The sequence below is a fragment of the Anabrus simplex genome, chromosome 6, assembly GCF_040414725.1.
Source record: "Anabrus simplex isolate iqAnaSimp1 chromosome 6, ASM4041472v1, whole genome shotgun sequence".
NCBI classification, from domain to species: Eukaryota; Metazoa; Arthropoda; class Insecta; order Orthoptera; family Tettigoniidae; genus Anabrus; species Anabrus simplex.
In genome coordinates this window covers 24,214,201-24,241,593 of record NC_090270.1, presented here as the reverse complement: position 1 = coordinate 24,241,593, position 27,393 = coordinate 24,214,201, and the positions used below count along the sequence as shown (strand labels likewise).

Below are 27,393 nucleotides of genomic sequence, written 5' to 3'. Positions count from 1 at the left end.
ATCCGTTGCAGCCGACGCCAGCACCACATCTCAAAGGCGTCTAGCCTTTTAATATCACTTTTGGTTAATGTCCAGGTCTTAGCACAATACAGCACAAATATAAGATTTCATTATATTTTACGTAAGGTAGGGACATTGTTTTCTGACATAGAAGGGACTGTTTATCTCATGCAATATTGCGCACTCTGCAAAATACTTATTTCTCCTCTATTTATAAGGTTGGTTCTCCGAATACCAACTGATGAAGCAGAATATATTTAGCTGCTTTTTTGGCATGATTTGTAGTTTTTACTGGACTTAAATAACAAAGGAATTAAAGTATAAGGTATAAATCCAACATAGCTCGCAATGCATTAAACAGGCCTGCCAACTTCGGCGCATTATTCACCGATACTGAATAACACGATAGGTGAACGGTAAAGATAGATTAGAGCTATGGACTGGTCAGGTCTGCTAGTGGCAAGACCACAGGAACAATGAAAATGGTGGCATTATTTAATTTCAGTCTGTTTCTGTTTTAATTATTCTACATAAGTAAGAATAATTTTGGGGTGGGTAGGTTGGTCCCTGTCAAGGATCAAGGAAGGATCTCTCCTATCTGCTACTTCGGGTCTCGTAAAACATTATTTTTCTATTCCAAGATCCGACCCGAATACCAAAACGGCACCGAAGAAAACACATGGCCAAGTCTTGTTAATACTGACGACTGTCAACAACATTGCATTGTGAAGGCTCCCGGCGGTGAACGGAATATTTACATATTCATTTTCTTGAATATCAATGTACAATATTACATGTTGTTCTATACAAAAATAATAATAAAAACTGCTATCTAGAGCATGCAGATATTCTGTACATATGCACTACAAAACATAGCCTACAGCTTCGCTTAATTTATTCTATAAAGTATTCCAAGTCTCCAAGATAAACATAAGATATAGCGATAGAAGGATGAAAGGGGTTTAATATGGTGGCTCACGGGATTATATAAAAGCAAGGGATGGATTAGGAGTAAAGAAAACTCACAGTGTATTTTGTGTGGGAATAAGACTGGTGACCTACCTTTATTAGGTTTTGGCAATGAAACAGAGAAGGTAAGGGTAATATTTCTAAGTACTAAGCAGCAAGAGATGTTCAGGCAAAATGAAGAACAAAACATTTTAGCGTGTATAGTGAAAGAGTGGAACAAAGAAGGAAACTTGAACAAAAAATTAGGTTCAAGAAAAGTGAAAGGTATGGTCTTATAACTTAGTTGGTTAGGGATATAATAATGTGTATAATAATAGGCTTTGGAAGTGCAAGAAGCGTTTATGTGGTCACACAGGTGGTCTGGAATTTAAATAGGAAGGAGGACAGTACAAGGAGAAGAGAAAGATAGACAGGGTGCACTCAGCAATTTGTAATGTTTTGATAGGGTCATCTTGTAGTGGTACATCGTAATACCAGACAATCTGACGCAGTCGGATGAACGTCAAGAAGTAAGTCAACACCAGGTTGCTTTTTTCTTTCCCTTGTGTTACGTAACCCAGTGGTTACAGCTTTCGTAACAATTTCTTCTACTTCAGATCATTTGCCAAGTTGCCGTGGTTGCCAAGTTGCCGTGGTTGCCGATTTCCGTATTTTTTTTTTTGCCTTTTAGTTACTTAACCTCCTGTCTACAGGTTACTTACATTCCTCATGTTTTACATACAAATAGTTAGGGTAGTTTAGTAGTAGTTTGTGTTAGTATTCATAATTTAACCTGGTTTTGATCTGCTCAATACATATAGCAGAGGGTCTAATAATGGAGGAAAACTCAGTGTAGTCTCATTGAAATAAATAAATGAACAAAACATAGCGATTCGATTTCAAATGATATGAATCGCCTTTATTTCTTACGGGCATATGATATCTTGAAACAGACAACAGAACATCTGTTTTGACTGGATTCACGGTCATTGTGGAATATCTGGAAACGAGAAAGCTGATCTACTGGCAAAAGCAGCGGCTACATCTAATTTGAAAATTTCTTATGACAAAACGTCACCGAGCTACGCTAAAACAAATCATAAAGAAGCACGTAATCCATCAATGGAACAACATTTGGACTTCTTCCACTAGAGGCCAAGTTACCAGAGAAATATTCTTCCCTGAGGTTTTCAACCGCCTGCAAAGTAACGTGTTGGTGCCAAGCTTTGAAATTACTCAATTTTTGACTGGTCATGGCAAATTTGGTTATTATTTTCATCGATTTGGAATCAATCGTTCTGATGGCTACGTGTGTGTTTGCGGATCCTCACAAACAGTGGACCACCTACTGTTTGAATGTGCTGCATTTGAAAGAAGAAGGCATGACTTGAACTCTCATTTGAATTGTTGCAACATTGCATTGTCAAAACCCCTGTATCATTTGTTTAAGAAGCCATGCTGTTACAAATATTTGATTAACTTCATCCACTTCATTTTCCGTCGATTAGATACATGAATTCATTTTCATTATAAAACTGAATATGTATTTTAACTACAACCCTAGTATACTATGTAAAATAGGGTTCCAAACTGCTTTGGATATTCAATAGTAATAATAATAATAACAGACAACAGGTGTAAATATTCCTCTACTGATAATAAATGTACTGCGTAGACCTAGTCTGAAGCTAATCCCTGGCTATCATAAGACATTTTATGATTTCTTCTGCTATCAGCCACGCATATAGCAAGATCGAAGATGAATTTGTTCCAAGTAATGAATTTCATCTTGATCAGTGGTGAAATTATTATATATAACAAATTCCAACTTGTGCGTTTCAGAAGTTCCACCTTTCCACCACTTCAAAATGTTGCGATTTTTTCATATTAAAATCACATCAATCTATATATTAAAATAGTTCCCTAAGAACAGCATTTTTCCAGTCCGTGTCCGTTCTACTGGACCAATTTGCTTCATCTTCAAGTTCAGCCAACTTTGAGTAATCATGAAATCAAATCATAACTGATCACTCCAGTAATTGCAGGCGAAGTCTTACCCCAACCCGCAATACGTTCTGTACATAGCAGATTGCTAAGCGACCAACACTTTCGTTAATATTCTGATAAATGTGATTTTCATCCTTGGTAATGTGATTGCATGTAACCATGTTGGATTACTACCTGTCTAGCCAGAACCACAGATCACGGAAGAATACTATTATCTGTCAGATACTCTTTGATTCTCTGACCTTCCGCAGCTTCTAAATATACTCAGCAGATGGAAGAATGTTCCTTATAACTTATATGCTGCTAAAATAGAAAACAGTCTACGTACGTACAGACGGGAAGGTATCAAGTCGACCAGCCTTCCATAAAGCGCAGGGACAACCTCTTGAATAATTGGGGTGTCTACTTACCCGAATCAGCATTCAGTCACGGCCAATTGTAAGTTGCATTATCTCGCGCACGATCGTTTGAAAATGTTAAGATTCAGATACGCCCGAAAGGTCAGTGAATATTGTATGGAAAGAAGTGCTATAAACTACATTACGATTGAATCAATTAATTTCTCACGGTATTAAATGTTGATAAAATTACTGAAAAAGGCACGCAAAAATATATGACTACGACAGGCATATCAAGACGACTTATAACAAACTCTGCGGAGCATCACAGCTCCACTAGTTTATTTTAAAATTAGTCGCTACAGTTAATGTTTCGTTCTTCACAAATTTGTACACAACCCCATCATAGAAAATTGCTTTACATTTTGAACACAATTAGTCCATTTCATTTGACAAGAAAATTCGCCCTTTCCATTCACATCAAGTGTTGAATGTGACAAGAATTTGCATAGTTGTACACTACCGTTTCATTTATTCATTAAGAAATTTTAAGATCCCTTTATCTTGGGAAAATTTTCAAGTAGCATTCCATGAATAACATATGTTTTACACCAAGAGGTGTCAAACAGTGACAACGAAGAGAAAACCAAAGAGTCTTTAGACATTTAGACTTTTCATCTTGTCAAGGACAAGTTCTTTTATAATATGAGTGGTTAGTTATGTAACTTGTACTTTTGTGCATATTTTAACTGTCATTCAAGATCACGTCTGAAGATGTTTTCTATGGAAAACGAAACACGTACCGAGTAATTTTAAGATAAATTAATGTTATTTTAATCTAAGAAAAATCGTAAGATTTTAAACTGGTGGAAGCTGGAACTTCTCAACGTACAAGATGGAATTTGTTCTGCAGAATCACCGGAAACTCGTTCTCTTCTAAAGAACCAACCGACATGAGCTGTCATAACATGTCAGGGAAGCACTTACCAAGATATCGAAACTAACTCTGTCAGAGTGAGAGGACTGTTTCATCCCCCTGGGAGTGGGAAGCTGACAACCAGACCTTCACACATCACACATGAAGTATGTGTACTGGATACACAAATGGGGGAGTTAGCTTGGCTGTGCATGTCAGTGGTGGTGATGAAAGGAAGTACGTCTAACTCCATAGCGTTATTATCTGCCGTCCTCGGAGGCCTGGGTTCAATTCTCGGTATTGCTAGAATAGCAAGGGGCTGGTATGAAGTTAAAATGTTACATGCAACTCACCTCCTTAGGGGATGATGGCTGAAAAGAACAGTATCACCTCGGTACGAAGACAAGAAAATACTACAGTGAAACCTCTCATTTTAGACACCCCCACATCCTGGACACCCCTTTTGATTGGACATATATTGAATGCACCGTTTAATTCCCTATGCATTTACATGATAAATATCCTCTGTACTTTGGACACCCTTCAACTCTGAACATTGGACTGCTATTAACTTACAGTTTGTGCAGTCTCAAAACTATTTCGTTTTGTGTTTTGTAATGGTTTTTTTTGCTAGTGGCCTTACGTCACACCGACACAGACAGGTCTTATGGCGACGATGGGATATGAAATGGCTGGGAGCATTTGCCTAGCGTGAAAATGGGAAACCACGGGAAACCATCTTCAGGGCTGCCGACAGTGGGATTGGAACCCACTATCTCTCGGATGCAAGCTCACAGCTCCGCGCCCCTAACTGCACGGCCAACTCACCCGGTAAATTCAGAGGACCACTGTTTTTATTATGTACTAGCAAAAGTACCCGTTCTTCGTACGGGTTATCAGAAACCGGTTTTAGTTACTCATACTATCGGTGTGAGTGACTACATTAGATATTTATATCACTGATGTATTTACTTAAGTACGTAGAAATTATTTGTCGTGTTTGAAATTATAGTGTAAGTATAGTGTAAACTAAATACTACCAAAAATATAAATACTATTGAATGTATTTTTTTGATCCGACATTTCGTAACTAATAAAAATGTGTACCAATTTTGGGTGGCAAGTCTCGCTGCTGTAGAATCCTCGAGCTGACGTTGCCATGGTTACGGCTGGTCGTTTCTTTATCGAATTACTGGAGCAGGGGTAGTGTGGTGCCAATATCTCCATAACGGTTGGTTTTAGGGTCTTAAAACATGATTTTCTGGCCCGCTGAGTTTTCTTCTTTGCATCAAGGGACTTAAAATGAGCTTTGTCTCGTCCCTGTACGACAAATTCGATATTTCGCCTGTTATTTTATATCCTCCCCCGTCACCCCCTCCCTGTAATTGTTTCGAAATTTTAAAAGTAGCCTAATTTTCTCCTTATACCATCATCTATCTGCCAGTGAAAGTCTCGTCAAAATCGTCCCAACCGTTTCAGAGATTAGCCGGAACAGACAGACAGGAAGGCAGACAGACAATTAAAATATAGCCTAAGACATTCCTTAATTCATCATCTATATGCCAGTGAAAGTCTCGTCAAAATCGGTCCAACCGTTTCGTAGATTAGCCGGAACAAAGAGACAGATAGCCAAAAATGGTAAAAATTGTTTTTTTTGTTTTGTTTTTTTTGTTTGTTTTTTTGTTAGAAGTTTAATATAAACTTAGTAAAATGCTGTTATTTTGATATTTTGACATTACAAACAGACACTTAAATTTTACTTGTATAGATATACAGTACGCACTAGCTCAGAATTATTCTTTTCCTGCACTGTCAGTGTACTTTTGAAATACTGTACACTCACCCAGTAGATTGGACACCCCACTACATTGTACACAGTTTTAAGGAACCGTAGGTGTCCAACTTAGAGGGGCTTCACTGTACTATAGAGAGTACAACTCGGCAATCATTTAAAGTAAGTGGTGAACAGGAGGGCGCCACAGGCTCTCAATTTGGAAGCGAGTGCTAGCCAGAGGTTCCACTTTCATTTTTTATTAGTGTCAGGAGCAGTGTTGCCAACTCACGAACATGAAAATTAGAAATAGGCTAGATAAACTCATCTAATTGTTGAAAAATATGGTCTCCTCATCTTTTCTTTTCAACAGTACTACTATATATAGCAGAAGATACGTAATAGTTTTGCCTTTGCTGGCAGGACCTAGTGTTTATAGTGCACTATGTCTTTTGATATGGGCTAGAGCGATTTTGTTACTTTCATTGATCTGTCTCTGTCTTATCCTTGGCTTTGACAATACGAAAGTGACTGAGGTATGAGCGATGCTAGTAATGCCATTCCTTATGCAGCCAGTCCCTGGTATGAATGGTGTGAAAACGTTGCTCGTAGGGTCGGTTGGTGCATGCATTTCATTGGGCTTGGCATACTGATCTGTAATAGCAACTTCTGGCTCGGTGTGGAAAGCAACGGAAAACTACCTCACTCCTCATTTCCCGAGTACGCCTCTTCAGTGATGCCTAGGCCATCTATGACAGCTGATGACAGTGCTGTTGAGGATCCAACCAGCCTTAGGGCTGAAGACTGAACATACACATACGTAACAGTTTTAGAAGCACCCATCAAAGTGTATGCAGCTGTGGTGCCATTGTTAGCACACGTGTGCGGAGTTAATATGAATGGCAGCAACTATTGGTTCTTCTGGGGCCAAAACGTACAAGCAGAATTGCATCTAATGCTTGTGTCATCATTCTGTTTCTTGATTTTAATTTTACAATATTAGCGTGACCAAATGGACGTTCTACATCAGCATTTTAATATGGTAAATGCCGGGATTACAAGTTCTTGATAGGGGATTTTGATCGCCATAACTCTATTGTATTCAATTATTTTCCTAGTTGGTGTAAGTAACGCTTTTCCATTGGGTTACCAGAAACGGTACATAGACAGAAAGACTGTATGTTGGGTATTCAGCCCGAAGGCTGGTTGGTTCCTCAACAGGTTCACCATTAGCTGTCATAGATGGCCTAGGTGTCACTGAAGAGGGGTTCTGGGGAAATGAGGAGTGAGGTAGTTTCCCGTTGCTTTCCTCACTGAGCCAAAAGTTGCCATTGCACATCAGTCTGCCAAGCCCATTGAAATGCGTGCACCAACCGACCCTATGAGCGACATTTTCACACCATTCATAGCAGGGCTGGCTGCATAAGGAATGGCATTACTAGCGTCACTCATACCTCAGCCACTTTCGTATTGTCAAAGCCAAGTATAAGACTGAGACAGGTCAATGAAAGTAACAATTTTATTCTAGCCCATATCAGAAGACATAATGCACTGTAAACACTACAACTTGCCAGCAAAGGCCTAAGAAAAAAACTATGCAGCAATTTTGTAACTTTTCTTTGAGTAGAGCGAACACTCCGTTATTTTGTTCCATCATGACATTAGCATTGTCTGTCCCTCCAGACCAATTAAGCTGTTCAAATTTCTTTCTGAGAGCCGACATAGCTTTTTGCTATGCCATCAGCACCCCCACATTCAAGTTCCACGATGGCGAAGAATGTGAATACCAAGACTGCGACTGAGATAACGCATACTGACGACCAAATGTTCTACTACAGAAATGTCTATATTTCTCTTGTACTGTGGAAGTCTGTTTGTTCGCTGACGCCGACAGGTGAAGGCATCGCATTGTGCATATGACCTTAAACAAGTTTTAATTTTATTTCATACTTACAATATAAACAATCCATGATTCGTGTAATAACGTATAACATGGGAAAGCCAAAATTGCTGACGTAACCGCAATGTATAGCTATAAGTGTAGCTAATAGTTAATATCAATTTTTTTAACAAATGACTTTCTATAATACCTAGAATTGGCTATAAGATGGCTAAATTGGCAACACTGGTCAGGAGAGACGTGTTACTCAGTTGTATTTCTTCTCCCCTCCCCTCCACCACTGCCATCAGGAGTCCTTTGGTCATATACCAGGTTTCACTAAGAGATGAAATGAAATTTCGTATGGCTTTTAGTGCCTGGATATCCCAGGATGGGCTCGGCTCGCCAGATACAGATCTTTCTATTTGACAACCGTAGGCGACCTGCACGTCGTGATGAGGATGAAATGATGATGAAAACAACACATACTCCCAACCCCGTGCCGTAGGAATTAACCAATTAAGGTTAAAATTCCCGACCCGCCCGGGAATCGAACCCAGGACCCTCTGAACTGAAGGCCAGTACGCTGACAGTTCAGCCAACGGGTCGGACCACTAAGAGATGACGCCAGCGAACAGTACGAATTTGACACATACTTCAGTTTGCTACCAGCACACACTAGTTGAGTCCGCCAAATACTAGCGTCTGTGTTGTATTCATCATGTCGACGTTTGAACCGGAAAAACATTTGCGGCTCGCTTTGCTTTTCTTATTTAATCAAAAGGAAAAGGCTGTGGAAAGTCATCTTTTGCTGGTGGAAACATATGGTGAACACACTCCATCGATTAGAACATGGTTTCGACAATTTAAATGTGGTGATTTCAGTGTGAAAGACAGCGCGATCTGGTAGACCACAAAATGTGCGAACACGAGCAATTTCCCGGCAAAACCGTTAATGCACACCGCTATCGCCAACAAATGATTAATTTGAATCACGCATTGATCGAAGGACGACCAGAATGGGCCAGAAGACATGGAAAATTGATTTTGTTACACGACAATGCTCCATCTCACACAGCAAAACCAGTGAAAGACACCTTGAAATCGCTTGGATGGAACATCCTTCCGCACCCGCCGCCGTACTGCCCCGACCTGGCACCATCTTATTATCACCTCTTCGTATCAATGGGGCAGGCGCTCGCAGACCAGCACTTCAGCAATTTCGAGGAAGTTGGAAAATGGCTCTACGAATGGTTTGCCGCAAAAGACAAGCAATTTTTCTAGCATGGTATTTATAACTTACCTGAAAGATCGGCGAAGTGTGTAGAAGGCGATGGCCAATATTTTGAATAAACAAAAAGTGAATTTCCCTTAAAAATTACGTGTTTTATTTACCACAAAACCGGCAAAAATGTATGCATACACCTGGTATTACGGCGGCAAGAACACAACCTTCAGGAAACCGTTGTTCAGGGAGTATTTGAAGGACAAATAACTCTATGGAGATGCCCAATAGACCAGATGAAGGAGATAACAACAAGATGCTGAGTCAATCAGGTCGTGAAGCAGAAGATCGGATGCAATGGAGGATACGTCAATTGATAGGTTGTGCGGAAAGACAGATGAAACGAGTAATTTATCTGCATCTAACGAACCGTTTTCCAGAGACATTTGTTTGGAATTTGAATTCGACTATAGAAGGATTCAGTCCACTGTAAGGGGGAAAATGGCACAAGGACTATGAAACTGCCGCAAATAAAGTAATCAGTTGTCTGGAGTATGATAAGATGAGGAGTCTTTGATAACACTCAATCATGGTCATCCATCCGTACTTCACAGTTTGCAAGATCACATCGACCAGCTGTAATCTAACGCCTCTCTTTGAAAATATGTCCTCAGTCATGGCCATCCGTCAATAATTCACATCACAATCTTCGTCCAACTCGTTGACTGAATGGTCAGCGTACTGGCCTTCGGTTCAGAGGGTTCCGGGTTCGATTCCCGGCCGGGTCGGGGATTTTAACCTTCATTGGTTTATTCCGATGGCCCGGGGGCTGGGTGTTTGTGCTGTCTCCAACATCCCTGCAACTCACACACCATACATAACACTATCCTCCACCACAATAACACGCAGTTACCTACACATGGCAGATGCCGCCCACCCTAATCAGAGGGTCTGCCTTACAAGGGCTGCACTCGGCTAGAAATAGCCACGCGAAATTATTATTATTATTATTATTATTATTATTATTATTATTATTATTATTATTATTATTATTATTATTATTATTATTATTATTATCACAATCTTCAAGATCGCATCAACCGTCTGTACTCTAATGCCCCTCTTTCGTAATATGTCTCTTATTCATGGCCATCCATCAATACTTCACATCAAAACTTGCAAGATGACACTGACCATTTGTACTCTAACGCCCCTCTTTGATAATATGTACCTGCCATGGTCATCCATCAACACATCCCATTACAGCCTGCAAGATCACGTCGACTATTTATACAACGACGCCTCTCTGATAATACAGTATGTCTCTGAGTCATGGCCATCCATCAATACTTCAGGTCACAGCCTACACGGTTGCTAGGTAACATCAAGTCACATATTTTGTATCGCTATGACCTGCAGTCGTATGACATTGATATGTCAAAAGTAAGGTCAGGACCTGAGTATACGGAGTAAAGGATTTACCATATGGCGGAGAAATTAATCTCTATCGGGCGAACTACACTCGATTTTTAATGAATTTTGTCGGGTTAATATCAGATGTTGTTAACAGAAATCTTTTATACACCGCCATCGTACAAGACCGAAAGCCGAACTGACTTTCATAAATCCGACTACCTCTCGCTGTTTTAGACCTTGCGATTCAGAGGTCGACACTCCACACAAATCCATAGAGAGAGTTATGACCTACAAGGGCGGATGCACCAGACTTACGCAAGCAGACGACGCTACGGATTCATCTTCTGCAGAGTTCACCTTGAGGAAGAATTAACGAGCTACCGTGTAATACGTAAGATTGGTTACGATGTTACAAATGGGAGGTGGAGGGTGGGATGATTGGATGTGGGGAGAGAGGGAATTAATAACGAGGAACAGCGTAGAAGAGAGGATTTAAAAATATAATTCGAGCATGTGAATTACCTCGCTCTCTAACCGCAGGAGGAAAATTTTGTGTGCGAGGATTAGATTGTGAACGGGACTAATGTGATAAGTAGTCGAAAAAGCTCTGCCATTTTTTATCTGATGTATGGCTCTGGAGTTATTTAAAGAGGGAACTACACCATAGGCTAGCTGGCATTGAGTGGTAGCGGTAGAAATGGTGATTATTATTTTAGGAGGAAATACAACATTGAGCAATGTGAATCACCGAAAGAAATGAAGGAATCCAGAGCCCTCGATAAAATGAAAGTATCAGCAAACGACAGAGCAGAGTAATTTGGACCATTTAACTTTAAACGTCCTTAACTCTACTGAGATTAATGACAATTTCTCAAATTTTACACACGATAATTAGTATAATGTATCAAATGATTTGGTGAAAATAAATGTTAATATTGTCTTGAGGATTTGTTTAAAAGCAATATTCATTATAACATTTATTATTAAGGCCCGGATGTTTATGCAGTAATAGGTTAAATGCAAACTTACTGAAGCGAGTAACAAGTAGAGTGTACCCGCACGACGGTAATGCTATGAGGTTTGCATAAACATTAGGGGTTACGCCCATTAGAACCCACTAGGATTTATGCTACTCCCATTACACTACGTTAGAGCGGGCTAGTCGACATTTCCTACTATCAAAAATTGTTTGGTAACAAAATTATTTAATAACAAAATTATTTAGTAGGAAATGCCAACTAGCCCGCTCTTACGTAATGTAGTGGGAATAACATAAATTCTAGGGATTCTAATGGGCCTAACCCCTAATGTTTATGCAAACCTCATAGCACTACCGTCGTGCGGGTAGACTCAACTTATTACTCACTTCAGCACGTTTGCATTCTAACCCATTACTGCATAAACATCCAGGCCCTATTTATTATCATGTAATTTGGACCGACACGTGTAACTTGTATCAGGTGATCGTGCAATTTGAACTAGTAAATAGAAACACTTGGTACATTATTTAATGAATTTATTATAAAATACGAAGCAATAAAATACGATATTCTGAATTGTTGTCGTCACATTTGGCACATAGGGCAATGATAAAAAATATCATCCTGAATTTTGGCGCAGTTTTCATAAGCTCACTTTTTGCAACTACTGCACTGAATCAAATCGTCGTCATAATACTTGCACATACAAGGCCGTCATATAGTTTCTCAATTATAATCACGTAGGCTGAATGGACCTAGAACCAGTCGTGAGATCCAGGTAAAAATCCCTAACCTGGTCGGGAATCGAACCCGGGGCCTCCGGTTAAGAGGCAGACACGCTACTCGTACACAGCGGGACCGGCCACAAATTATAAAACAAATTGTTTTGGAATCATCAGTAAAACTGCGAAGAAATATAATTATTACAATTGTTCCAGCGGCCCAAATTGCACACTCACAAGAAGTCCATATTACACAACATGCAAATATTTAATAAAAAACTTAATATTATGCAAAGTATTTAAAATCCATGAATGAAACTTTGTTGTACTTGTAAAAGCTAAACACTCTCTTGGCTGAAATAACTACTTCACAGTACACTTACTTGTCACCGTATACGCTTACAAGGAATGCGAGTATTACATCGTTTTCCTCCTTCCCCTTCAGCCTCAACTCCATTAGCAAACAACTTCCAGGAAGAAAGCTACCCTCAGCTGTTTGTTAACCTTGTCTAAGACAGGGGTGACCAGATTTTCAAATACCAAAAATGTTATCGGTCCAAATTACACGCGGGTCTTAATTACACGGACTTCCCCTACTCTCGCAATCCCACTAGAATGGGGTTCGGAAGAGAACATGAATCGACCACGGGAGATTGGAGAAAAGATGAAAGTCTGATACAAGTGATTGGAATCAATTTCGCTCTCAGCTAGGAGACCTGTTGTATCTCCCTGTAGGTAAGCTTGGTAAAATACATCTAAAGTATCCCTCCTTTCATAAGAGCAGTTTTAAAGTGGGACGAGTGGCACTCAATTTGGGTCCCCTATCTGAGTCTGCATAGCTTCGACTTGTATTATGTTCCTCGCTTTCATGTTTCCTGTCTGACCTCCCTTGATCAACGCTTGTTCCTTTCCCATTTCAATTTCAAGCTCTTTCTGGCTGTGTCTTCATTCTTCAAAGTATCAGAGTACTTCCTTTTCCCAAACAGTGTTAAAAGAGGATGTTTACCTGTCTGTACTTCCTCTTAAAATAGTAATTACCACCACCGACCCGAAGTCACCAGGGGCGAGACGCCCCTTATGGCTCTAAGGCTGAGCTTACCCGTAAGTTCCCAAATTACTTTTCTTCCGCTCTTATTAGTGTCTTTTAGTGATGTGCGCGAGTGACGCCTGGAATCGCGGTACTCGACTCTTTCGAGTCCAGGCTCGGGCTCGTTTCGCTTGCGAAGACTCGATGACAGCATGACGTCACACGTTCGCTCTCTCGCCCGCTCTTGGATGGATGGAGCATAATATACAAGTGGTCGCCGAGGTTTTATGGGATTGCGATGGACCGGTACGGTATAAATATTCTTAATGAGTGAGCAAAATAAATAATCTGAATTTGATGATGACTTGCGAAAGATAATACTACAACTATATACGCATAATAAAATATGAAAATATCAGTTCTCGGCGTCTCTCACCCACTCCACTGAATATGCCCTATATTTTAATAATGATAGCATAGTTTCTCTGGCCTTCACCCCAGCTTGGCAGGTTCGATACTGGTTTAGTCCGGTGGTATTTGGAGGTGCTCAGATACGTCAGCCTCGTGTCAGTAGAATTGCTGACACATGAAAGAACTCCTGGGTGACTAAATTCCGGAACCTCGGCATCTCCAAAAACCATAAAAATGTACGTAGTTGGACATAAAAGTGGTGGTGGTGGTGGTGGTGGTGGTGGTGGTGGTGGTGGTGGTGGTGATTTTTGTTTAAAGAGGAAGTACAACTATGCAACCATCCTCTATATAACACTAATCAGAGAGCAAAATGAAGGGATCCAACTCATAACATTATTATTATTTAAAATCACTGTCACGGAGTCCGGCTCCATGGCTAAATGGTTAGAGTGTTGGATATGGTCGCAGGGCTCCCAGGTTCGATTCCCGGAAGGGTCGGGAATTTTAACCGTCGTTGGTTAATTTCCGAGGCACGGGGGCTGGGTGTATGTGTTGCTTCATCATCATATCATCCTCATAACGACGCGCAGGTCACCTACGGGAGTCAAATCAAAAGACCTGCACCTGGCGAGCCGAACCCGTCTTGGGATCTCCCGGCACCAAAAGCCATACGCCATTTCATTTTTCTTTTTTTTTTTCTTTTACTGTCACGGTATGCCTACAATCGTCCGAGGGAACTGGTGAATAGTTTATACTTACATCATACTTTCGGCAGATATAATGTAGGGTATTAAGATTACGCGTCCGGAATGTGATGTATGTACACGAAGCAAATCATCAGACAGAACGCCATTCTGTTCTAGCTAAACAATGAACGCAATGAACAAAATAACCCCTCCGTTTTGACATTTATCATTGCAACACATGACTGTGCAAAGGAACAAAACCGAGTGTAGTCTTTCGAAGTTGAACGAAGGTCGAAGAATAGCGGCGGGATGTAAGCATTATTTGTTATGTTTTTTCTTCTTTTTTTTCTTTACGTCGCACCGACACAGATAGGTCTTACGGCGACGATGGGATAGAAAAGGCGTAGGAAGTGGAAGGAAGCGGCTGTGGCCTTATTTAAGGTATATCCCTGGCATTTGCCTGGTGTGAAAATGGGAATTCACGGAAAGCAATCTTCAGGGCTGCTGACAGTGGGATTCGAATCCACTATCTCCCGGATGGAAGCTCACAGCCGCGCGCCCCTAACCGAGCTGCGTGTTTCTGTGGTGATTTGTAGTGAAGTGTGTTGTGTGAATATGAAGAGGAGGGTGTTTGGACGGACACAAATACCCAGTCCCCGAGCCAGGAGAATTAATCAGAAGCGATTAAAATCCCCGAACCGGCCGGGAATCGAACCCGGGACCCTCTGATCCGAAGGCCAGTACTCTGACCATTCACCCAACGATTTGGACAACAACAATAAGTGATACTACAGCACACGCATGTTTCTGAACGCCCTACACATGTATCTTCGCAATAAATTCTCTGGCAGTAATATTGTCATTATTTCGCACAATATTATTACACGTTTTCCTACAAGGACGTCGCGGGAATAATATTTCATGGCTATCAACAAACCCCTGGTGGCTACTTCCAGGCTGCACAATAATAATAATAATAATAATAATAATAATAATAATAATAATAATAATAATAACAATAATAATAGAACGCTGCCGTTATCAACATTAGAAAAGGTCCCCACCACAGTGTGGAAATTGTTCCCATCCCACACTCATCTTCGGTCCTACGTGTCTATCTTTCAAGTTGACGGTTTGTTAGTAGGTCATACATATTTTGCCTATGATGATAATAATTATCCGCATCACAAAAATATTATGTGAGTGACCCTGAATGCCGTGCAGTCCAGTACAATAGATTATAGTTTTAAGACATGTCCACAGATAGCGACACTAGTATGCTTGGACTCGAGTCTGGCGTCGAATATACCGATTCTAAGAGCACATTACTCTATTCTACTCGATTCTACTCGATTCCGTCGCTAGCCCATCACTAGTGGCTTTCTACTACTACTATTCTCGTTTTCATTCCCCACCCTGAAGGGGTGGGGCGGGCCACCTAGAGGGTTACGCCCTCGCTCTGGCCAAGAGGTGCGGGCGGGTCAAGGAGATGTGTGGAAAAGGGAAGGTGGGTAAATGAAGTGAGAAATGATAAGGTATATGTTCGAAGAGGAAAAGTTAGATAGATGGGAAGTAGAGTTGTGGAATAGGAGGTGCATGTGGACGGTTTTAATATATGACGGATGATATTTAATTATCGGGGACGTGTGGAAGGATTAAATATAATGGGAAGGAAGGTGGGTAAAGGAAGTAAGAAAAATGAAGGAGATGATGGGGGGTTTTGCCTCTTGGGTGAAAGATTTTAGACTTTATTTTATTTCTTACAGTAACAGTAGCTATGATAGGGATTGATTGTATGTCTTTCTATTGATATTTCAAAATAACATGAATTCGCGCTGCCTAGTGAATGTCTGCCGACAACCAATAGCCATTCATCTCAACTCAGCCTGCTGCGCGCACAAACAGCGGCAACTTCTTGGTGGTCGGGGTGAACAGGCGTTGTATTTCGTAAACATGTGCTTAGACTTGTCCTAGGATCTACTGGTTTTCGTAGTGGGAGAAACCCACAACGCTGATCGTCCACTGAGCCGATTGTTAGTAACTGCTACAATCTAGTGGTGTTTGAGACAACTAAAACAGTACAGTGTAATGAAACATGAAGGATACAGGACAGGGATTTCAACGATGTTTAATAGAAGATAGCATTGTTTTATGACGGTTTAACAGCGACTGATACTACAATGCTTATCAAGTGAAATATCGCAGCCTTGAGAAAGGTATAGTTCTAAGAGCTGAAACAAACCCTGTGCTAGTCTTATAGACTAGGTGCGCCCCATTTCTAAGGTCTCACTAATGTACTTATACGCAATTACGGATTTGAAATAACACTTCTGCTCTCTTATTAATATGTTAAAAATACAATTTAGTTTTAATTATTCTATTTTTAATTTTTTCCATACCGTGTATGAGTAACGTGCGCAGTACCTCTTGAAAGGAAGAAAGTTTTGACCTCTAACGGGACACGGAGTTTATCGTAGAATAAGGCTGTTATTTTTGAGGAATTGAGCACGTTTGTTACGTTCGAGATTCATTAAATCTCAGCCTACCTTACAAAAAATATCATGTTTCGCCACTGGAGGGCACTAACCCACGCTCCCAAGTTCAGAACGCCCTAAGTGTTGAAATTAGTAAAATTATGTTTAATACAAGATAACATTGTTTTATGAGATGGTTAAACTACGGCTCATACTATAATGCTTATCAAGTGAAATATCGCAGCATTGACGAATGTACACTGCTACAATGGGGGAGAAAGCTGGTAATTTCTCTATTGAAAAATGCCAAATACTTAAAGAGCTTAATGTTTTAAAATTGACATTAAAATTTTTTCTGGTGAGGAAATACAAGTGGAACCAAACTGTGCATGCTTATCATGCATTTTTACTTACTTTACATCCTTTGTCATCTTCTTTATACAGGGTGGGAAAAATAAAAGTGTTCCGCAAAATATGAATAAGGCTGACGTGGAAATGACCCTTGTTAGTGAACAGGAGAACTGCCTAGCACAGGCGATGCTGAACACTGTGATTTCGATGCCCATCCGTCTGTTCGTAAAGTTGCCCAACCCACAAGAAATAGCTGAAAGTCATGCCGTGGTGAAATAGTTTAGTAATGTCCTGAGGGAACAGATGGTCAATGAGAGACATGACCGAGTCAGTCGGCACTTTAGTGAACAAGGACTTCACGTCATAGATATAGTTCATTCAATACTGAACGCTAGATCACAGCAACTTTCTGGTCAGAGTTCTAAACTGAAATGTTATCATGTCACGGTTTTTCTAGTTGCAACGATATACAGGAAACAACTAGACTAGGTAGTGTTGCAGACAGGGGGTGACTACGGCTGGTCCGTGGTACTACACCTCTATAGTCAAGAGAAGAGGAGGGACTGGGTCCCACAGTTGGCTGTCCTGAAAATTGTTTTCGAGTGTTTCCATTCTCCTGCACTAAAGTGAACGCCGGGACAGTTCATTTCATAGGCCATGGCTGAAACGCCCCCCCCCCCTTTTCTTTGTCCGCATCACCTTCACCGTAACACATTTCCTGGCCTGAGAGAGGACGTCACCCTCTAAGAGGCCTGCCCTACCCCTTCAGGGCACGGAATTTGTAGTAGTGTTAGTGAATAAGACGAAACCTACGTCTGTAAACCGAATGAGATGGCTGCGGGATCGTCACAAACTTGAGCCTGCAGAGTTCGTCTCTTAAACGAACGATATAGATTGAGATTGTACTTCTCGCGTCACTCAGCATTGTTCAATAACACATTGATAATTCCTAAAAGCTGTACAAATGAAGATTTAAATCAATAAATAGAATCATGTGGAAATGTCAGAGCGTTTATTATTTCTAAATACAATCTATCAATCTTCTATATAAATACCGGATGACTCTCATGCTCCGTATTTACTCTTATAAGTGTCTCACATGCACTAATGATGAATGGGATTCCTAACCGCTGGTTCATAAAGGAGCATTCCTGACAAGTCTCCTACATGCAGTAATGATGATTGGGATGCCTAACCACTGGTTCACAAAGGAGCATTATTGACAAGTCTCCTACATACAATAATGATGATTGGGATGCCTAATCACTGGTTCAAAAAGGATCATTACTGACAAGTCTCCTACATGCAATAATGATGATTGGGATGCCTAATCGCTGATTCACAACGGAGCATTACTGACAAGTCCCCTACATACAATAATGATGATTGGGATGCCTAATCACTGGTTCACAAAGGAGCATTACCAATAAGTCTCCTACATGCAATAATGATGATTGGGATGCCTAATCACTGATTCACAAAGGAGCATTACTGACAAGTCTTCTACATGCAATAATGATGATTGGGATGCCTAATCACTGGTTCACAAAGGAGCATTACCAATAAGTCTCCTACATGCAATAATGATGATTGGGATGCCTAATCACTGGTTCACAAAGGAGCATTACTGACAAGTCTTCTACATGCAATAATGATGATTGGGATGCCTAATCACTGGTTCACAAAGGAGCATTACCAATAAGTCTCCTACATGCAATAATGATGATTGGGATGCCTAATCACTGATTCAAAAAGGATCATTACTGACAAGTCTCCTACATGCAATAATGATGATTGGGATGCCTAATCGCTGGTTTAAAAAGGAGGGTTACTGATAAGTCTCCTACTTGCAATAATGATTGAGGTGCCTAATCACTCCACAAAGGAGCGTTACTTGATAAGTCTCTTACGTTCAATAATGATTCGGATGCCTAATCACTCGTTCACAAAGGAGCGTTACTGATAAGTCTCCTATATGCAGTAATGATGATTAGGATGCCTAATCGCTGGTTTACAAAGGAGCGTTACTGAAAAATCTCGTATATGCTGTAATTATGATTCGGGTTAATCTCTGGTTCACAAAGGAGTGTTACTGATAAGTCTCCTACGTGCAATAATGATGATTGGAGTGCGTAACCGCTGGTTCACAAAGGAGAGTTACTGGTAAGTCTCCTGCATGGATTAATGATGATTGGGATGTCTAATCACTGGTTCACAAAGGAGCGTTACTGATAAGTCTCGTGCATGCAGTAATGATGACTGGGTTGCCTAATCACTGGTTCACAAAGCAGCGTTACTGATAAGTCTCCTGCATGCAGTAATGATGATTGGGATCCCTAATCACTGGTTTACAAAGGTGCGTTACTGATAAGTCTCCTAGTGCAATAATGATGATTGGAGTGCCTAATCACTGGTTCACAAAGGAGCGTTACTGGGTAAGTCTCCTACATGCAGTAATGATGTTTGGGATGTCTAATGACTGGTTCACAAAGGAGCGTTACTGGGTAAGTCTCCTACATGCAGTAATGATGATTGGGATCCCTAATCACTGGTTTACAAAGGAGCGTTACTGATAAGTCTCCTAGTGCAATAATGATGATTGGAGTGCCTAATCACTGGTTCACAAAGGAGCGTTACTGGGTAAGTCTCCTACATGCAGTAATGATGTTTGGGATGTCTAATCACTGGTTCACAAAGGAGCGTTACTGATAAGTCTCCTACGTGCAGTAATGATTATTGGGATGCCTAATCACTGGTTCACAAAGGGGCGTTACTGATAAGTCTCCTACGTGCAGTAATGATGATTGTAATGCCCAATCACTGGTTCACAAAGGAACGTTACTGATAAGTCTCCTACATTCAGTAATGATGATTGGAATGCCAAATCACTGGTTCACAAAGGAGTGTTACTGATAAGTCCCCTGCATGCATTAATGATGATTGGCATACATAATCAATAGTTCACAAAGGATCGTTACTGATAATTCTCCTACGTGCATTAAAGATGATTGGAGTGAATAATCACTGGTTCACAAAGCATTGTTAATGACAAGTCCCCTGCATGCATTAGTGATGATTGGGATACATAATCACTGGTTCACAAAGGAGCGCTACAATGTGCTGTATTTCGGTTGGGAAACAAATAGCAGTCATTTTACTACACACGTTCTGTGACAGGGTGCATTTTTAAACACACCAAATATGCAGAATATAAAGTTTAACATCTCATTAATTTGTACAACTACAGACATCGCACTTTACCAAAAATTGCTTGTATGTGGTATATGCCTTAACCGATCAAATAGCTCTTAACTGCAACTCTGTTCGGCGTAATAAATGCATGCGGCTATTTGTAAACGCCTGTGCGTACCGTCCGCGAGCTTCGGCTACATTTCGACCAGATTCTCCTTAGACTAAGATGATTCATAGATTACGATTATGTGTATTCGTCGTTGCTGAACACACAAGCCATTGTCGATATATTGATAGAAACTGTAGCAAGTATGAGCCTAGTACTGTGCTTTCGAAAACGAGGCTTACTAATGCAAAGGGGCGCATTAGACAGGTAGCGTTGAGGATCATGCAGCGAACTTTTCATATCCTGACGTAAATAACCTACAGGCTGTAATGTCCCTGTGGAAATTAATTATCAGACATCCCGTTCATCATCAGTGCATGCAGGACACTTTTAAGTAGAATGTACAGCACTGGATGGCTAACTGATATATATAAATTCATGTGTGTGTGTGCGTGTGTGTATGTTTCAAAATAGCTCTGAAACGCATGGAGCAATTTTAACCGAAATTGGTACACATACGACTTCCCACATGAAAACAATACTATGGGCGTAGGACACCCCTATCACTCCTTGGAGTGGGGCTGGGGATGGAGTGACGTTAATAATAATCTAAAACGACCCATATTAGTGTCTAAGCCATAGACTATGGGTTGCTAAGATGATTTGTGACAATCTGGATACCTTTTAGGTGCAAGTTCAGCTTCCATGAGCATGATGGATGAGATGGAGTGTAAAAAAATGTCCAGAATGACGGAGATTAGAGTTGAATCCACAGTTTCTGGGGTCGCTGGACTGACTGGTGACAGTAGCAATCACAGATAAAATCATCCACATCACATATTTAGCGGACACGTAAGTACATAAAGTTATCGCGTATTTGTATTATTTATTTAAAAGGATCAACTACTTCCCATACCATCTGGGATCCCGCAAGGACAATGTTTGCTGCGAAGCAAATAATCTAAAATTCTAAAACTACAAGGTAATTAGTAAAATATCAATCAACCTCACAATAATGAAATCTACCAAAAAAATTACTTCACACATAATTAACAGGTAATACAAATCATGAAAGTAAGCATAAGCTATTACATGATAAATATTTGACGTAAATAGCTGTAGCGACTGTAGCTAGTACAACCTACGAAGTCTAAGTAAAATTACTTGTGTCATAGAAAAGACACAAAAGGATGTTCTTCATAAAAATAAAAACAACAGTTGTTGTATTATAATGATGCCCATGTTTAAATGTGAAAGTTACGGTAAAAAACTTATTATGGCAGAGTGGAGTGTAGCAGCAGTCATGCATGGACCCTTCCAAGCCCAGTGTTCATCACAAAGTGCAAAGTCTTTTTATAATCTTCCTTTAATACTTCACGTCAGATTACAACTTTGTCTAAAGGTTTGTAAGTTTTCACAGAGTTCTTTGCTTCTGCTTTTTCTGAAACTGTGGCACAGGTCTATAAAAGAACTTGTTAAAAGTGAAAGCAAAATAACGAACAGCCGCGAGCGAGGCAGAGCATCTAACGAGTGAGGCAATCCAAAACTACCTAATTTTAAAAGTAAATAAGAATTACTTAATGTGATAAAGATGTACCTTACAAAAATATAATCTCCTTTATGTTTAAAAATTGGGAAGGGTATTATTATTATTATTAATATTATTATTACATCTTGTTCATGAAAATGAAAGATACAGAAAAATAAAAGCTGAGAAAGTACGTTAGCATAATGTTCGTTTTGCAGTCCCTCACAAGGCTAAACTTTATAAAATAATTCGTATACCATAAAGCCATATGGTTAACCCACTGCAATACATTTTTACACAATTCCAAATAAAATAGAAAATTGAAATTTGTCTTTTCGCCTGTAACCGACGGAATAGTTTAAAAAGTTCAAATTTTTAATTTTCAACCCCCGAAAGAAATCAAAATTGCGGGAGAAACTTTAAAGTCGGTTCAGAATATTTATGGAGGTTTATTTTATGTAAACGGTGCATCGAATCAAAGAACACATTACGCCATCAGTAGCGGATTTTGAGAGGTCTACATGTTTTATACTATGACTTTGTTTTGCAATATCTCCTTCGATTATTCTTTAAATAGATCTTTGTTTTAACTTTAGGTAAAGTTTGTGCATGTTTCCCATATTATTTAATTTTTGACACACTTATTTAATGGGTAGAATCATCAAATTTGACAGACACATTGACATTACCAACTGTCATAAGCGTGCCAAATGTGATGATTATATCTACCTACCCTGTTACTATTGAAAAACTAAAAGAAAGTGCGAAAAATGTACAAACATTTTACTTCGTTTTTAGGGGATCTGCTCAACGAAACTTCCCGTTATGACTGGTACAGCAGTAGGCTAAGGAATGTTATCAACAAAAATACCCAGTTTAATACACAGTACTTGTGAACTACCGCTCAAACAAAATACTTACTTATAAGTTAATGAGTTCAAATCATTCTTCAAGGAGGAAATTGCATTTGTTTACAATTTATAACTTTTCGTAGGTTTATAACTTTTACTATTGGTATTATTAAAAAGTATTTTATCTTTATATATGCCTATATATTTGTAAATACAGGGTGGGCAAATAAACTGGCGCGGAAAACATTATAAGGCTGACGTCAATGAACAGGAGAACTTCCCATCCCAGGAAATGCTGGAAACCAAGCTTTTGATGCACCAGTTGATTGCTGTCACATATCAGCACGTGCGCATCTCCCGAGTTCGTCGCTGTGTCGTTACGTGTGAGTGAGTGAGAAGAGCAGACGTGTTTAGTGACCTGTTGAATGGTGCTCACGAGAAAACAGTTGCGTGTTGATTGTCGAGTGTTATGCGAAGCACGATTCGTGGAAAACCGGTGCGGAAATGTTTGCACAAGAGTTTCAGGCTGGAAGTGTTTTGGCCAAACCTCCAGAAAAGTCTGGAGAAACGGGCTCTGTAGCGAATAAAAACCTTAACTATCCAAAAAGAGTTCGAACACCAGAAAACATTGTTCGAGTGAAGGAAAGCCTGTTTTCTGTGCAAGTAGGAATTAAGAGAACGTGGTGTCTCAACATGCATCAAACATTACCTGCATCTGTATCTGTACAAATTTACATTTGTACATGCGTTATAGCGTCCAGACCAGAGGTGCTCAGTTGGGCGCCCGTTGAGGCCGGCATGATGGAAATGCGGGCAGCTTATGTAGCAAGCATACGTCATAGCGAACACACTTGGCAGGGAAGTGGTGCATTTACGTTCTATGGTGACTATGAATATGTCCTCCACTACTCAGCGAAATGTTGTGTTCTACATTGTATCTCTTTGATATAACAGACTTCCCACATTTTGTACGATCTCCTGCTTGCACAAAGAAGAAAAAGAGAAAAGAGTTTTCCCACTGGTTTTCTGCCGTTAGATTCAGGGAGGCCCTCTTTCATTTATTATTTTCTGCATCCATTTCAAACTCGGGTATCGTCGCAGTGATCGAGAGTGACTGAGAGGCTTGTGACGTAACGACAGCGTCACTGTGGCTGAATAGCATACTGTCCGCCCTCAGGACGAAATGCCCGCCGTGAGCACCTCTGGTCCAGACGAACCTTCACGTCTTGAACTCTGCCGGTGGTTTCTGAGTGACGTGAGACGAACAGTTTTTCGTTTCTTCAGATGAGGTCCTTTCCAGAATCTTCTGTGACGTTTATTAAGAAGGAAGAATCCTGCGTCAGTCCTATTGTAAATATCATCCGGGGCAGTTTTATTTGTCCACCCGGTGTATGGTCTCTACGTGACAAGAGTGGACAGCAATGTTTTAATAAAAAACGGGGCTGAACTAATGGGCAAACACAATACCAGTAATTTTAAGTTATTCCTAGGCCTCGGAAGTTGAAGACCTAACAGTATCCAAAACAGGACCTAAAACTGGAGAAAGGACCTAAAAATTCGATTAAAATTCATTCACAACTTTAGATTTAATTACATATTTAACGAAGGAATATAGATCAATGTATTAAAATACAAAACTCTGTTGGAATGCAACATACAGTACAAAAATATATCAGTGAAATACTTCCTTTTAGATTATCATTATTAAAAAAGGGATTCCGTGTTTGCTTAAAAAAATCTTACAGATTTTAGAATGAAATATTTTTTCCACCTATAATGAATTGAGTGAACCCGCAATTGATATCCTGAAGAAAAAACTGAAATTAGTATAACTGAAATCACATTTGACTTAACCACACTCGGGTTACAGAAACCGTACCTCAGTCATCTCCAAGTTCTCAGCTGTAAAGGATCGTCGGTTTACAGACAGCATCGAGTAACTTTCCTCCACATCAATGGATGTCAAGCAAAATACTGAACTTCAAAAACACTCACACGAAAATTTCTCCTTTTGATATTTAACTTCCACATAATATGATATCCATGTTTTTTTTCGAGAATTGGTTTCATTTTTCATTTCATTTCATTTTCATTTTATTTTCTCTATTTTCAGATATGATTCAAATATACCGGGTGGTGCAGCTGCCCGTATCCTTCCCCGAACATATGCAACCAGCTAGGATTTAAATGTTACTTAGTCCTAGCTTGCACAACATTTAACGGCAATTTTATGTGCAGTTAGCCCCATATAGCCTTCCCCTCACAATGCAAAAACGGTACAAGAGGCATTAAGTGGGGCCATCTCAAAAACACTGTACCTTTTTTATGTAGAGCGGAGTACAACACGCCAGTCATTTCTAAGAAATGTTACTGCACAAACCATAGCCACTCTTTACTTGTCGGTAGAGAATTGCGCACCTCATTGGTTCAAGAGGCCATTTTATTTTCATAGAAAAGGGTGGTCACGGTGTCATAGCAAACATGATCGGTTAGGACCAATTACAGACATGTCAATTCACCACCATTTTGTATAGTCTCTTTCTTTCCTTCCTTCTTTCTTTCTTTCTTTCTTTCTTTCTTTCTTTCTTTCTTTCTTAACCTGTTTACCATCCAGGGCCGGTTTTTCCCTCGGACTCAGAGAGGGATCCCACCTCTACCGCCTCAAGGTCAGTGAGATATTTTGGGTCAGGGGATACAACTGGAGAGAAGGACTAGTACCTCGCCCAGGCGGCCTCGCCTTCTATGCTGAACAGGGGCCTTGTGGGGGATGGGAAGATTGGAAGGGATAGGCAAGGAAGAGGGAAGGAAGCGGCTGTGGCCATAAGTTAGGTACCACCCCGGCATTTGCCTGGAGGAGAAGTGGGAAACCACGGAAAACTACTTCGAGGATGGCTGAGGAGATAATCGAAGCCCTCTCTACGCAGTTGACATCCCGAGGCTGAGTAGACCCCGTTCCAGCCCTCGTACACTTTTCAAATTTTGTGACATCGAACCCGGGGTGGCAGCTAATCACACTAATCACTACACCACAGAGGCAGACTTGTACAGTCTCATCACATCGAAATTAACAGAAAAGTGTTTTTCACAGTATTTTTAATCTATGGAATGAAAATGCTGTACAGCAGATGTGATAGCTTTCGCCATGTAATTACTATCGTTACAGCGTTCAATATAAAATCATAAAACTGGACCATAATGCGGTAACACATCAATAACTTTACAAATCGACAATACAGAGTTGTTCACGGTGGAAATAGCTGCGTGGAATTAAGAGTGTTAGATGTACCTGGATGAGCTGCATGGAGCAGTGAGGGTTTGAAACGTAATAGAGTCATGCCTTTTCATTAAAATTTCATTTCGTACTCTTCTAGACATCCTTTACAAATACTTGACCTTTTTGAAGTCTCAGATATTCTTCTAAGGAATTTATAATAAATATACATAATAATTATCGCCGGGTAAGCACCCACCAACTACGCACAAATTCACTGTTAATACTACCTGAAACATTGTGCTGGACTCATTTAACCGAGTAATAGGTACATACACTACTCGTAGGGAATGATTGCAACATCTGGGCTTAACAGAGACATGATTCTTTAGCATACTGTGGTGTTTGTAGAAATGTAAACCTGCCTGCACATTCAAGTTCACAACTGGTAACATACAAGATCAGTTTCGAAGCGATAGCGTAGATTATTCCATTAGTACAGATATATGAGACCAAGTCTTTGTCACCTGGAGTGGTTGCATAGGACTAACCGCAGCCAGCATCTTATTTTTCAAGGGATTAAGGGTTCGAACCTAGCCGCGAGATTTATCTTATTTTTATACTCTTATAGGCATTTGTTATTGTTTAGGCCTACCTTATTATGGTTCAACTTCCTTAAGTCTCAAAAGTCACTTTTCACCTTGACAAAGAAAGCACACTTCAGAAAGGAATAATACAGTAATATGCGACTTCATATGGCAAACGGCTCCCAGCGAATGAAGAGAACTGCACTTATTGTCAGCATTATGACACACCCATTCAACCAAGCAACTGCGCACGTCCGACTATAAGAACGACTGAACTGCATACGTAGGGCACATAGTAATCTCTACAGCAAAGTGCAGGCAGGTACCACCACATACATTGCAACAAGCAAGAATGACTCACCTCCACGGTGTTCAGATTTGCTTTAACGAAGGAGGTGGTCATTTTGAACATTTGCCTCTTTAATCGAATAGCCATGCACAAGCCCATTGCTCCTCTGTCGGTAGTCGAACCTCGGACTAGGCCTTTCCTATCCCACCGTCGCCATAAGACCAATTTGTGTCGGTGGGAGGTACAGAAAATTTGTAAACAAACAAAAAATAGTTACCATAAAGCAGTGTTAAGTAAAACTTCTGTGGGTGAAAAATAAGTCAATTTGTACCAGGAGGACAGCGAGCTCCATACTTTAACGCATGACATATTGAGTCAAAAGCAACACACGTATTCTGTCTTGGTCATCCATTTTATTGCAAATATCTCTTTCGAGAACTACTTAGAAACGAACATAACAGAGTACCTGCAACACGAG

At 40.2% G+C, this 27,393-nt stretch overlaps 1 protein-coding gene across 1 annotated transcript in view; it reads left to right on the top strand.

Moving 5' to 3' along the window:
* The window catches only part of LOC136875841 (uncharacterized), a 479,643-nt gene that overhangs the window by 369,508 nt on the left and 82,742 nt on the right, over positions 1-27,393 (top strand). The gene's annotated exons all lie outside the window — the stretch shown is intronic.